Below are 12869 nucleotides of genomic sequence, written 5' to 3'. Positions count from 1 at the left end.
GAAATAATGCAATCTTACCTCAAACTAAGGTGAATTCCATTCCAGAGAAGTAGATAGGATGGGACTTAGAGGCAGCATTGACCTACAATAGTATATTATCTATAGAACCAACTAAAGTATGGGGGCAATTCAAAGAACAGGGGAATACTCATATTTAAACTGGGCTTTCTAAAATTTAAGAAATAGAAATATAGGCCCATAACTTTTACAGAATGATGGTCATTTTCTACTACTTACCAACTTCAAAATAAAAGTAAATCAAAATGGTCAGGAAAGAACAACAGAACTACATCCACTTTATAATGTTACCAGGAAAAATGGAGAAGTGTCTACACATGGAGTGGTTTCTTACTACTATAAATTGCCCATATACTGCTTCTTTGAATGCAATTGCACGGTGATATGTATATGTACATGTATATGCATATATATACGTGTATGTTCAATACGTGTATGTAACACAATATTGTTACAAAGTTTTTGATTTCATTGTTAATGTTCATTTGGTTTATTTTTAAAATTATATGTATGGTACAATAACATTGATCTATTCTCAAGGTACTGCACTACTGTTTATCATTATATATCATTATATATATATATATATATATATATTCATGGATTGTTTCTTTAACTGATCTAGATTCAATTTAGGATGTTAACAGGGAAAATTGGAAAGTGGTAGCACATAGAGTGTGATGATAGTACTATAAGTTGCCAATATTATGCTGCTTAGAATATAATTGCATATGGACATATATACATATATACACATATACACAGAAGTTAATATTGCATATCTTGAGTCAAGCTTCTGCTTTCTAAATTCACCCTTACATTTATCTGCATTTTTAATGCTGTCAATATAGTGTAACAATATTGTTCTACTCCTTATGTACTTATGTTACTATTTATCAAATAAACACACATGTGAGTGCACACACGCACTCACTCACGCGCACATGCACACACAAAGGCTTATTCATGTCTTGTTTTAGTGAAATATAAATGAAAACTTTATTTTGTTTCACAGTTTTTGATTATTTATTTTGTATTTTGGATATGTGGCATTATTATAATTGTATCCAATATGAGCTGCATAAAATTTAGTCATTTATTCATCAAACAGTCTATCAAATGATGCCTTCTTTGATGTTGATTATATATTGGCAGTACGATTAGTAAGTATTTGCAGTGAAAGGTACAAGAATTCTAGGATAAGCTTGAAGTTTTTAAAAATAAATTTGCATTCATTTTCATGCTTCTGGCATACATTTTCAGATTTAAAATATATTTTAGATAACTTTTTTTCAAAGTAGGCAAAAATTTGAATTTCTGGATGAATGCTTTCCATCAGGCTTATCAATTTAATGAATCATAATACAATTCTGTAAACATGATATAATTTATCCAGAGTGTATAGGGCCAAAGACAAAGACATTTTAAATTTATATATATGAGAGAGAGAGAGAGAGAGAGAGAGAGAGAGAGAGAGAGAGAGAGAGAGAGAGAGAGAGAGAGAGAGAGAGAGAGAGAGCATCTTTCCATTTTAGTGAGTGATGTTATGGTTTAAAAAAAAAGAAAGGAAAAGAAAAAAATGCTACAATCTGCACACTGAATCCATCTGTTCTCTGTCTGGTGGTGAATATTACTTCCCATCACAAGTTTCTTGGAATTGCTATAGATCATTATATCGATTAGGGTTACTGAATATTTCACAGACGGTCATCTTTATGATATTGCTATTAACTATTTAGATTGTTCTGGTTCTCACTTCGCTTTATATTAGTTCACATATGTCTTTCCCAGTGTTGGTCTGATATTTTTTTTTCTTTCCTGAAATCGTCTCCTTAATATTTTATTATAACACAATAGTATTTATCATATTAATATTTCACAATTTGTTTAGTCATTTTCAAGTGATAGTTACCATAAGTTTCAATTCTTTGCCATCACAATAAAAAAAAAAAACTATGCATATTTTTGTATATGTTCCTCCTTTTTCTTTTCTTTGATCCACTTAAAGTAGATGAAGATCTTTTTTTTTGGGGGGGGGTAAATTATGCAGTTGTACAGCCCCTTTGAGCATATTTTCAAATTTCTCTACAGAATGGTTTGATCAGTTCTGAAATATATCCACAATGGATTAGTATCCCATTTTTTCCACATCCTCACTGACATTTCTTATTTCCATTTTCTATCATATTACCCAATTTGATGGGTGTGAAGTGGTACCTCTGATTTGCTTTGACTTATGTCTACCTAATTATTATTGTTTAGAGCATTTTTCCATATGACTTGATAGTTTTGGTTTCTTCCTTTGAAGATGCTTTTTCATGTCCTCTGTCAATTTGCAAATTTGAGGAAAAGCTCTTATTTTATAAATTTTATTTTGTACAAATTTCATTCTGTTTCCTATGTATTTGAAAGAGAAAATTTATGGAATTTTTCCAGTTCCTTATTTTTAACTTTTTACTGCATTGATTTTGTTTGTGCAAAACAATTTATTTTAAAGTAATCCAAATCATCCAATTTATCTCTTGTGAAACTCCATTTCTTTTTCATTATAAAATCTTCCCTTATCCATAGATCTGAGTATTTATTTCTCCCATGCTCCTCTAATTTGGTTTACTCTTTATGAAGCAGTCATGTATGCATTTTAACTTTACATTAGTGTAAAAAAATATTTTTTAATTGGCACCAGAGAGAATGTTGGGAAGAAGGAAGAAACAAAAGGTCCATCTTGGAGGGGCTGTAGAGAGAATGATCAACTGAGGTGGTAGTGATAAGCTTAACATATAGTACAGTGACTGACACATCTGTTGTTGTTTATTCATTCAATTGATCTAATGCTTTGCTATGCCTTTGGTGTTTTCTTGGCAAAGCTACTAGAGTGGTTTGACATTTTTCTCCAGTGTGACCCCATTTTACATATAAGAAACTGGCAAATAGGGTTTAAGTGACTTGTTCAGAACCATATGTCTATTGTCTGAGGCTGCATTTGAATTCCTATCTTCATGACTCCAGGTCCAATGCTCTAGCCATTGGAATACCTAACTGCCCCATTGACTGACCCATAATATGTGCTTAATCAATAGTCATTGACTGAATATGACTGACTCCTCTTGGGCACTCTACCCATCTAAATCTTAAATCTCATCTTAAAGATAGAGAGCTGAATCAAAGGGGATAAGTGAGATGCTTCTGGCAGTTGATGAGTATGTTGGTGAATATTGAAATAATAGGTCTTAAATGAACTCTGTGTTTCTTTCGCAGATTATTGTCCTAAAAGAATTTGGCTGAAAGTACCTATCTTTATTTTTTTCCTAAATACATATTTAATATATTTTTCTCTTTGTTTAATCAAATGCTTTATTAACTTCTAGTTTACCTCATTCATTTCTGCAAGATTATGAGTTATAAATATTCTCCCCATTTTCCCCTCTCCACCACCCGAAAATAGCGATTCCACTAGATATCCCCTCCTCCAATGTGCTCTCTGTCATAAATTCTCCCATACCCCCTCCAACTTTCCAGTAGGGCACAGTGGATCTCTATGCCCCAGTGCGGATATACCTTATTTCACATTTACATGTAAAATAGTATTGATAATAGTATGTGTGTGTGTGTGTGTATGTGTGTGTATAAACATTTGATTTTAAAACTTTGAATACCAGATTCATTCCCTTCCTCCCTTGTCACCAATGCTTACTGGGAATAAAAATAATTCAATATAGGTTGTACATGGTAGCTGTGCAAAACTTTTCCATAGTAGATATATTGAAAAAGACTGACTATATTTTCCTCCCTCTTATCCCACCTCCCACTTGTTCTTTTCTCTATTTTGATCCTGTCCTTTTTCAAAAGTGTGTGCTTCCAGCTTCCCTCCCCCATCCTGCCTTCCCACCCATCATCCCCCCTCTCATCCCCTTCCCTTCCCCACTCTCCTGTAGGGTGAGATACCATAGTTAGTGTGTATGTCATTCCCTCTCTAAGCCAAATTCAATGAGAACAAATTAGACCCATTCCCTTTTCACTTCCTGTTCTCCCCCTGTTCGAAAATATTTTCCCTTACCTCTTCTATGTAGCTTGCCTGAATCTGTCTCTCCCTCTCTCCTCTCATTATATTCCTCTCTCACCTCTTAATTTTACATTTTAAGTATCATCCTTTCCCATTAAACTGGTCCTGTGCCCTCTATCTATGTATGCCTGTACACATATATACACACATTCACATATGTATATATATGCCCATATACCCACCTATATATATGTATATGTATATATACATATATACATACACACATAAATTTATATTTATATTCCCTTCAATTTTTCTCATACTGAGAAAAATTTCATAAGTTACAATTATCATTTTTCAATGTAGGAATGTAAATAATTCAACTTTGATAAGTTCCTTATGATTCCTTTTCCCTGTTTACCTTCTCATGCTTCTCTTTCTTCTTGTATCTGAATGTCAAATTTTCTATTCAATTCTGGTTTTTTCATCAAGAACGTTTGGAATTCCTCTATTCCACTCAATGACCGTATTTTCCCCTGAAACACGATACTCAGTTTTTCTGGAAAGGTGATTCTTTGTTTTAATCCCAGCTCCTTTTCCCTCCAGAATATCATATTCAAAGCCCTTCGATCCCTCTGCGTAGAAGCTGCTGGATCTTCTGTTATGCTGATTGTATTTCCACAGAATTCAAATTGTTTCTTCCTGGCTTTCTGTAATATTTTCTCCTTGAACTGGGAAATTCAGAACCTGGCTATAATATTCCTCCGAGTTTTCTTTCGAGGATCATTTTCAGGAGGTGATTGGTGGATTCTTTCAACCTCTATTTTGCCTTCTGTTTCTAAAATTTCAGCACAATTTTCCTTGAGAATTTCTTGCATATTATTTCTAGGTTCTTTTTTTGATCATGGCTTTCAGGTAGTCCAATAATTTTTAAATTCTCTCTCCTGCATCTATTTTACAGGTCAGTGGTTTTCCCAATGAGATATTTCACATTGCCTTCTATTTTTTCATTTGTTTGCATCAGTTTAATAGTATCTTGATACTAGTGCAGACTCCTGGGGCTCCAGCCTCCTTCTCTGATGCAGACATAGACTCCTCTTTCTCCTGCTCCCGTCCGATCTTCCCTGGACCATGGCCAACACCGAGCACACCTTCATTGCCATCAAGCCCAACGGCGTCCAGAGGGGCCTGGTCGGGGAGCAGAAGGGATTCCATCTTGTGGGCATGAAGTTCCTTAGGGCCTCAGAGGAACATCTGAAACAGCACTATGTTGACCTGAAGACAGGTCATTTTTTCCCTGGGCTTGTGAAATATATGAACTAGGGGCCTGTTGCAGCCATGCTTTGGGATGGCTTGAATGTGGTGAAGACAGGCAGAGTGATGCTGGGAGAGACCAACCCAGCTGATTCCAAGCCCATGGGAACTTCTGCATTCAAGTTGTCAGGAACATCATTCATGGCAGTGATTCTGTAAAAAGTGCTGAGAAGGAGATCAGCCTGTGGTTTAAGCCAGAAGAACTAGTTGATTATAAGGCTTGTGCTCATGACTGGGTCTATGAATAAGGGTTTTTAAAATGGGGTATATACTGTATCTACTCCTTTTAGTAGCTGTGTTATGCGTGTGTATGTGTATGTATGTCTCCATCCCTGAATACAACATTTCATGCCAGAGGATTGAAAGGAATTGGAACCATCATTTTCTAAAAAAAAAATCTTGTAATCCTGTTCAATAAAGCCTTGGAAATAAGGGGCAAAAAAATAGTATCTTGATATATCATAAAGTCACTAGCTTCCATTTGCTCCAATCTAATTCTGAAGGAATGATTCTCCTCATTGCCTTTTTGAGCCTCTTTTGCCATTTGAGTTACTCTATTTTTTAAGGTGTTATTTTCTTCAGTGAAGTTGTTGACTCTGATTTCATAACTTTCTAGCATCATTCTCATTTCTCTTCCCAATTTTTCTTCCACTTCTCTTCCTTGGTTTTCAAAATCCTTTTAAAACTTCTCTATGGCCTGTAACCAGCTTCTATTTTTCTTGGAAGATTTTGCTTCAGGATTTCTGTTTTCATTGTCTTCCTCCTGTTCCCTGCTTTGATCCTTTTGGTCCCCAAAATAGGAGTCTAATGTTTCATTCCTCTGTTTGCTTTGCTTTCCTTGTTTAGTCATGTTGCCACTCAATTACTGTAGTTTTGGGCTTTTTTGTCACAGTAGGACTTTTTTTTTACCAGATAGGGGATCTTTGTACTAAATGCTGGGTCTTTCTCAGCTGCTGATGGTATTAGTTGGGTGCCTTCTCTGAAGCATCCACACACTCTGCCAAGCTGTTCACACACCCCAGGACCTCCACCCTAGATTGCAATCCAGATCCAAGCAGGTTAAAGCAAGATTGATTACCCCTCAGACTCATTGCTTAGTCCCCCTACATTCTGCAGGCCAGGAGCTGAAGCTGCAATGTGGCAGCGGCTGAATAAGGCACCTCAGGGGCTGCTCCCTCCAGAGGATAAAGGCTTACCACACTCCCAACTACTGAATCCCAAAGTCCACAATGCCCTGTCATCTCACTTTGTCCTTAGCATCTATGGGTTCATAATTCTGGACACTGTCACAGCTGTTGGTGATCTGAGGTCCCTCCAGCCAGCAGCTGGTCATGCCTGCCCTAGGGCTAAAATGTTGGGCTAGCAGGAGGGGGGGGTGTTGGGGTCGGCTTGCAGAGGGCTGCACTGGCTGCTCCCTGCTGACCTGCTGGGCTGTCCTCAGAAGGAGTTTAGCTTCTCTATGTGACTTTGTGGGTTCTGTAAATGCAAAGTTTGTTCAGAATCTCCTTTACTTGAATTGGAGGTTGTAGGAGCCAGAGCTCAGCACAAGTCCTGTTTCTATTCTAAAGTACCTATCTTTAACAGAAAAATGGAATAATCTTTTTTTTTTAATTTTCTTTCTGCAGAGAAGGAAGAGAGATTAGAAGAGAGAAAAGAAATTCGTCTCCTATTGCCTGCTAATAAAAAGCGGTCAATATCTAAACACTGCTCACTAATTGTTGCTCCTCTGAAATCTTATGCCTTTGAATTTCACAGACATAAAATCTAGTAACCACCAAAATTAAATGGAGCCAATTTATTCTATGTACATGGTGTTGTAGGGTGATACTCAGAGAAAGGAGAAATATTGTCTTCCAAAAGACAGAAAACACTCTTCCCATTCAGCAGGAGCTAAAGTGAGAAACCCAGGTCTTAAGGACCATCACAGGTAAAAGAAATGTGTGGGTAATATCTTCATGGATTAGAATTATTAAAAGCCAACAATAAAGTGTGGATGATGGAGAAAAAGACTTCATATAGAATGAAGGAGTACAACAGTTGCCTGGCATGGAGGCCAATTGATGACTAGCAAGAAGGATTTATGGACCCAGACATAGGAGATCATCATCATTTCACATAACATTCTTTTTATATGAGCTGAAGTATTGCAATTGGAACTCATCCCAATTTTTTTTTACATACGCGATAGCCCATTTACACACATTTATGACTCAGTTCCAGGTATACCTTTCACATAGTAATTCCCTTTTTGTTACACACATTGATTAGATATGATAGGTAATAGCAATAGAAGACTGAAAGTTGGTTAACACCCTGCTTTAAAATTAAACTGACCAAGTTTGATAGTACTAGTGATAACAACAGAATCATCGCAAGGGGGAATATGTTTTGAGGGAATAATAATAAATTGTGTGTTGAATGGTGCTAAGTTCGAGATGGTCGCAACTGAAACCAGGTGGAGATGTAGGCAAGTAGATAAGGAGATATGGAAAGTGTATGTGTATATATAGTTGTTCCTTTTTCCTTCTTTTCCCCCAAGAAGACGGCTAATGTGGAAATGTGTGGTACATGACTTCATTTATATAAGGAGCATTGCATTTCTTGTATTTTCAATGGGTCAGAGGAGAGGTGGAAGGAGAGAGATAATTTGGAACTGAAAACAAAAATAAATTTAAAAATAAAGCTCATGATGTTTGTCACCAACAGAATACAAAAATAAAGACAAATGCTACATGCTTTGCTTATATACAAGAGCAAATGAATATTTATATTTCATAATGCACAATTTTCTTTATTTAAATTTGCATTTACATTTTCTTAACTTTGGGTCAATCCATTTTTCTGTGGATGAAAAGAAAGAGGCAAACAATATATGAAAATAGTATGAAAACAATAGGAAAAAACACAGCTGTTTAAGGCAATTCTTTCTTCATATCAATTGTCCGTTAGAGAAAAGGTAATGAATTCATTATTATTTACAGAAAATAATTTGCAAGATTACCTTTTCTCTCCCAATACTTCTATTCAAAACTGTATCTATCAAAGCTGGAGGTGGTATTCCCAACATCAACTCACTCTGTAATCTCCTTTTAAAATTCATTTCAGATTTCACATGTCACATTGTCAGGAAATGCTTTCTAATATAAAACTAGATTTCATCCTATTTCAATTTATTCCCTTGTTCTTCCCATGAATGGGCAAGAAAAGAGGTCACTTTATATTATTTTTTTTATTTTACAAATTGAACATTAGCCCAACAATATTGTTTATTTATTCTGTATATCAATTAAAACATATTTGCTTTTTTTCATCGTGTATTCTTTATTTTTCAAAAGTTTTATTAACTTCTGATTTACATCATTCATTTCCACAAGATTTTGAGTTACAAATTTTTCCCTGTCTTTCCCCAAGCCACCGCCCCAAAATAGCAGTCCCACAGGATATCCCCTCCTCCATTCTGCTCTCTCTCTCATATTTTCTCCCATACACCTTTCAACTTTTCGAGTGGATCTCTATGCCCCAATGGCTGTATATCTTATTTCACAATGACATGTAAAATATCACCAATAATAATAATAATTATATATACATATGTATATATATGAGAATTTGATTTTAAAACTTTGAATTCCAGATTCATTCCCTTCCTCTCTTTTCACCCACCCTTACTGGGAAGATAAGCAGTTCAGTAAAGGTAGTACATGTGTGGCTAATGCAAAACAATAACATAGTAGATATATTGTAAAAGACTGACTATATTTCCCTCCCTCCTATCCCACTTCCCACTTGTTCTATACTCTACTTTGATCCCATCCATTTTCAAAAGTGCGTGGTTCCAACTTCCCTCGCCCCCAGCCTGCCCTCCCTTCCATCATCCCCCCTCTCATCCCCATTAGCCCCCTACATTCCTGGAGAGTGAGATACACTATTTAGTGTGTATTTCATTCCCTCCCCAAATGAAATTCAATGGGAATAAGGTTGACCCACTCCTTTTTGCCTTCCTATTGCACCCCTCCATTGTAACCATTTTCTCTTGTGTCTTCTATATGAGATACTTTACCCCAATTGTCTCTCCCCATTTCCTCTCATTATATTCCTCTCTCACCGCTTAATTTAACCTTTTAAGTATCATCCCTTCCCGTTAAATTGGTCCTGTGTCCTCTATCTATGTATAGCTGCAAACATATATACACAAATTCACATACGTATTCATATGCCCATATACACTCATATATATTTCTATTCCCTTCATAAACTGAGAAAAGTTTCATAAGTTACAATTATTGTATTTCCATGTAGGAATGTTAGCAGTTCAACTTTGATAAGTTTCTTATGATTTATTTTCCCTATTTACCTTTTTATTCTTCTCTTGCTTCTTGTATCTGAATGTCAAATTTTCTATTAAACTCTGATTTTTTCAGCAAGAATGCCTGAAATTCCTCTATTCCACTGAATGACCATATTTTCCCTTTAAACATGATACTCAGTTTTGCTGGGTAGGTGACTCTTGGTTTTAATCTCACCTTTTTTGACCTCCAGAATATCATATTCCAATCCCTTCGTTCTCTCAGTGTAGAAGCTGCCAGATCCTGGGTTATTCTGATTGCGTTTTCACAATATCCAAATTGTTTCTTCCTGGCTGCTTGTAATATTCTCTCCTTAATCTGGGAATTCCAGAAGCTGGCTATAATATTCCTAGGAATTTTCTTTTTGTGATCTTTTTCAGGAGGTGATCAGTGGATTCTTTCAACGTCTATTTTGCCCTCTGGTTTTAAAACATCAGGGCAATTTTCTTTGAGAACTTCCTAAAGGATGATATCTAGGTTCTCACTTTGATCATGACTTTCAGGTACTCCGATAATTTTTAAATTATCTCTCCTGCATCTATTTTCCATATCAGTGGTTTTTCTAATGAGATATTTCACATTGCCTTCTATTCCTTCATTTGTTTGGATCTGTTTAACAGCATCTTGATTTCTCATAAAGTCATTAGCTTCCATTTGCTCCAATATAATTATGAAGCAATGATTCTCTTCATTGAGCTTTTGAGATTCTTTTTCCATCTGGCAAATTTGGCTTTTTAAGGCATTCTTCTCCTCATTGCCTTTTTGAGCCTCTTTTGCCATTTGAGTTAGTCTATTTTTTAAGGTATTATTTTCCTCAGTCAGGCTGTTCACTCTCATTTTGTAATTTTCTTGCATTGTTCTAATTTCTCTTCCCAATTTTTCCTCTAGTTTACTTATTTGTTTCTTAAGATCCTCTCTGGCCTGAAACCAATTCATATTTTCCTTTGAAGCTTTTGGTGCAGGAGTTCTGACTTCACTGTCTTCCTCCTTTTCCATGATTTTGCTCACTTTTCTCCCCATAATAGGAGTCTAATGTTGGAATCTTCTATCTGCTTTGTTTTCTTTGCCTGGCCATGTTACCCCTCAGTCACTTGACCCCTGGGCTTTTTGCCACATTAAGACTCTGCTACCAGAAAGGGGAGCTTTTGTCCCAAACACTGAGGTTTTCTCAGCTGCCAGAGGTATTAGATGGGTGCCCTCTCTGAGGTCTCCTCAGGCTCTGGCAAGCTGGACACACACCCCAGGATCTCCACCCTAGACTGCAATCCAGATCCAAGCAGGTTAAAGCAAGAGCGATAACCCCTCAGTCTGGCCCCTTGGTCCCCCTACACTCTGCAGGCCAGGAGCTGAAGCTGCCATGTGGTGCTGGCCTGGCTGTGCCAGCATCTCAGCAGCTTCTCTTCCTGGGGGCAAAAGCCACACACTCCCACTTACTATTTCCCAAAGTCCAGACGGTACTGACCTCTCACTTTGTCCTTCCCATTTTTGTGTTGATAAATCTGGAAACAGCTACAGGTGCTGCTGATCTGGAGTCTCTCCACCTGGTGGCTGGTCAGGCCTCAGCGTGGGGCTGGCCTTGGCTTCCAGAGCCCAGTGCTGGCTCATTCCTATTTGCCAGCTGGGCTGTCGTCAGGTACCGGTTAGCTTCTCTGTCTTTTTGTGGCTTCTGCAGCTCCAAAATTGTTTAGAGACCCTTTTTTACATAGATTGGGAAAGGTGGAATCCAGAGCAGCGGAGAGGTCTTGCTTCTACTCCCTGATCTTGACTCTGCCCCCCCCTTTGCCATTTTGACTCCACCCCCCAACATATTTGTTAAGACACATCACCTACCTAATTATAACCTAGCACTCTGGAAGATATGTAAGAATGACAATGTCTTCTCTTAAAAAATGAAGGTAGTGATCTAGATGACAAATAACCTAAAAATACATGAAATTATTAGCAAACATCTAGGTGTTGACCAGGGTGTCAAGGACAATACAAGTTCCAAGAGGTCAGCACTGCACGATGACACACTTGATGTAAGTTTCATGAGCAAACACACAGAAACTGAACGTGTGTAACACAAGCAGACTAAAGAGTTCCCCTAGACAAGCAATAAGAATGTCACATTCAAAGCATTGCTGTAATTTATGACCTGAAAATAATATACGAACTATTCCAGAAAACAATTTCTTCATTCTTTCTTATTCCTTGACTCCTGTCTTACCTTTTTCAATACTACTTCAGTGCTTTCTACTTGGGCTCATCTTCTTAATTCCTATTGAATTAGTACTGATATTACTCATGATACTCTGTAATTATAGGGATGTAGTGACAAATTCCGGTAAACTTTGCTATTGGAGGAGCCTAGTGATTGAGCCTAGAAGTTATGAGCTACAAGAGGGATAAAGCCACTTAAGTATATACACCAAGTTTACCTCTACTATGCTAATCCTCAAAAGTCTAGATGGGTCTAAGATTGCCTAAAGAGGGACACACCTTCTTAGGTTATTAAAATGAAGCAAGTTAAAGTTAGGATACAGATCAGTGGTCACTGAACTTTCAGCCTCAGTTAGATAAAGGGACACAAACTCAAAACAAAGATGTTCTTTAATTAGTTTTCTTTTCCATCTCTATATTGTCTCCCTCAGTCATCACATTCCCTTCGACTTCAATGAAAAAAAAACATACATATATGTATACAACTAAGTACATGCACACACATGTACATACATGCATATGCATAAAAACAGACATATATAGTCATATTTTGGGTGTATGTATACAGGTATATCTATATAGATATATTTATACATGTACATTACTGGTTTTGTTCCCTCATTCTCCATATGATCATATATATACTTACCTATATCTCTCCCCAAAATGTACCAACACCTTACTTAGAAAATCTAAACAAACATATCAGACTTAGTATATCTAAAACACAATTTATGATCATTCCCTCAAAACGTAGTTCCTCTTCTGATGTAACTGTTACTATCTATGGTACTATTAAACCTCATTACCTTAGTTTTACACTAGGGTGTTAATATTGACTGTTTGTTACTATTGCCTATCATGACTAATCATTAATTTCTATAAATTTTACATTTTTAATTTCTGTCAGAGCTGTCTCCTTTTCTGTATCCCCATTCTATCCATGTTAGTATAGCCCTCAGTACTACCTATTTCTGGGTGTTGTT

At 36.6% G+C, this 12869-nt stretch overlaps 1 pseudogene; it reads left to right on the top strand.

The window, feature by feature from the left end:
* Positions 1-5077: 5077 nt before the first annotated feature.
* Positions 5078-5732, top strand: LOC138161019 (nucleoside diphosphate kinase B pseudogene; annotated as a pseudogene).
* Positions 5733-12869: the final 7137 nt, after the last annotated feature.

This window comes from Petaurus breviceps, unplaced genomic scaffold (assembly GCF_028583685.1).
Source record: "Petaurus breviceps papuanus isolate PSGF00001 unplaced genomic scaffold, PetGlider_PUasm1.0 183, whole genome shotgun sequence".
NCBI classification, from domain to species: Eukaryota; Metazoa; Chordata; class Mammalia; order Diprotodontia; family Petauridae; genus Petaurus; species Petaurus breviceps.
Note: the sequence above shows the minus strand (reverse complement) of the source record. Positions and strands in the feature narration are given on the sequence as shown.